Source organism: Microtus pennsylvanicus, chromosome 10 (genome assembly GCF_037038515.1).
Source record: "Microtus pennsylvanicus isolate mMicPen1 chromosome 10, mMicPen1.hap1, whole genome shotgun sequence".
Taxonomy (NCBI): Eukaryota; Metazoa; Chordata; class Mammalia; order Rodentia; family Cricetidae; genus Microtus; species Microtus pennsylvanicus.
Window position 1 is genome coordinate 113,382,991 of NC_134588.1, and position 1,912 is coordinate 113,384,902.

Below are 1,912 nucleotides of genomic sequence, written 5' to 3' on the forward strand. Positions count from 1 at the left end.
TTTTACGCGCAGATGCCCAGTTTCCCTTTAGAAAGGGATAAGAAAAATTTGGTAGGATGCCATAAGGGATCATTTTATTCACATTCACAAGTAGGCCTGTCAGTATCCCAAATTAGACTATTGTCTGAGACAATATGTGTAGCAGATGAGTCACCAATGAGTCGATATCTGGAGGCAAAGAGGTGCTTGATCACATCCAGGTCACACTTAACACTTTAGAAAATCCTAATTTTTTCCACATATAGAATGAGAAAAGGGTAGAATAACATGCATGATACGGTGAAATAGTGATAAAGTAGTGTTTCTTTACTAGGTTCAACATTATCACCCAATAAAGTCTGACTTCCTTGTCAATAGCACCTAAGACTTAAAATTGAAGCAAGGTAGCTCCATCTTCTTTCTTTCTAAGGATCCCCTAAACTGAGCAACACTGAAATGTCATTTCTAAAGCAGGCCAAGGAGACCGTGCTTTTGTTTTTAATTCATATTAAAGGGTTTCTGGTTAGAAATATTATTTCTGTATTCATATACCCTGAAGAGGCATCCTGCCTACTCACCCTGTATTACAAGAATATGTAATTGTTGACCCAAACTTGATACCCATACTTATATTCACAGAGCCACGGAGGAGGTCTCCAGGAGTTGTACATGATCTACCTACAAGGGAAACAAAACAGGATTTGGGGCTGGGATAGAGAAGACTTTATGCATTTTCTATTAAATTCCCTGACTGGACTTGCTGATGGTTCTGCGAATGTTTTCTCAAAGCTATTTTTGAAATTTGTAAAATGTGCACTTTTTCAAGGAGCAGTCAATTTTGGAACACTGTTCAAACCGTATTGTCTATATTTCTGTGTATGAAAGAAAACTTTATTTGTGGTCAATTCTATATTAAAAACTCAGTTCTCATTATTAAAATCTCAGCTAATGGCATCATTTTCCATGTCTCCTGTATTAAAAGCCTACAGACATCATTTCCTCTCTACAACTCATCCTCTAATCCTTCAGTTCAATTAGTTACAAAATTTGAGGGCCTGGATTCCAGAATATCTCCCAAAACACTTACTTTGACATTTTTATTGTTTTACTGTATTGTTGAGTGGCAAAATTCACCTTTCTAATGCTGGCCTCCCTTGGTCTAGTACTTTCTCCATAACATGGCATGAGTTTCTTTCTTTCTTTCTTTCTTTCTTTCTTTCTTTCTTTCTTTCTTTCTTTCTTTCTTTCTTTCTTCCTTTCTTCTTTCTTTCTTCCTCCCTTTCTTTTTTTAAAGATTTATTTAATTATTGTGTATGTGTATACAGTATTCTGCCTGCATGTATGACTGCAGGCCAGAAAAGGGCACCAGACCTCATTTAGATGTTTGTGACCTATCATCTGGTTGCTGGGAATTGAACTCAGGACCTTTAGAAGAGCAGGCAGTGCTCTTAACCACTGAGGAATCTCTCCAGCCCAAAATTTTTCTTTTGTATATAATATAATCTTTATAATAATAAATATAAATCTACCATACTTCCCAATCAAAAATTTATGATGGATTACCATTATTCACAGGAAAAAGTATACAATCTTGGAGTTTGTATGTACTCAAACCATACTGATCTTTTTCCAGTTGTTCCAAAGATATCATTTCTGCTGGGTAATAGTGGTGCACACCTTTAATTCCAGCACTTGGGAGGAAGAAGTATGCAGAGCTCTGTGAGTTTGAGGCCAGTCTGGTCTACAAGAGCTAGTTCCAGGGCAGCTAGGACTGTTACACAAAGAAACTCTGTCTCAAAAAACAAACAAGCAGACACTGGGTCTGAATCCTCGGGGCACCCAAGCGGGTGGGAGTTCGTTTGCTTCTATGGCCTGCCTGCATCAAGCAGGGTAGGCGCTTTGTTTGCGAGCTGCTCTATCAGCATGGAGGCCT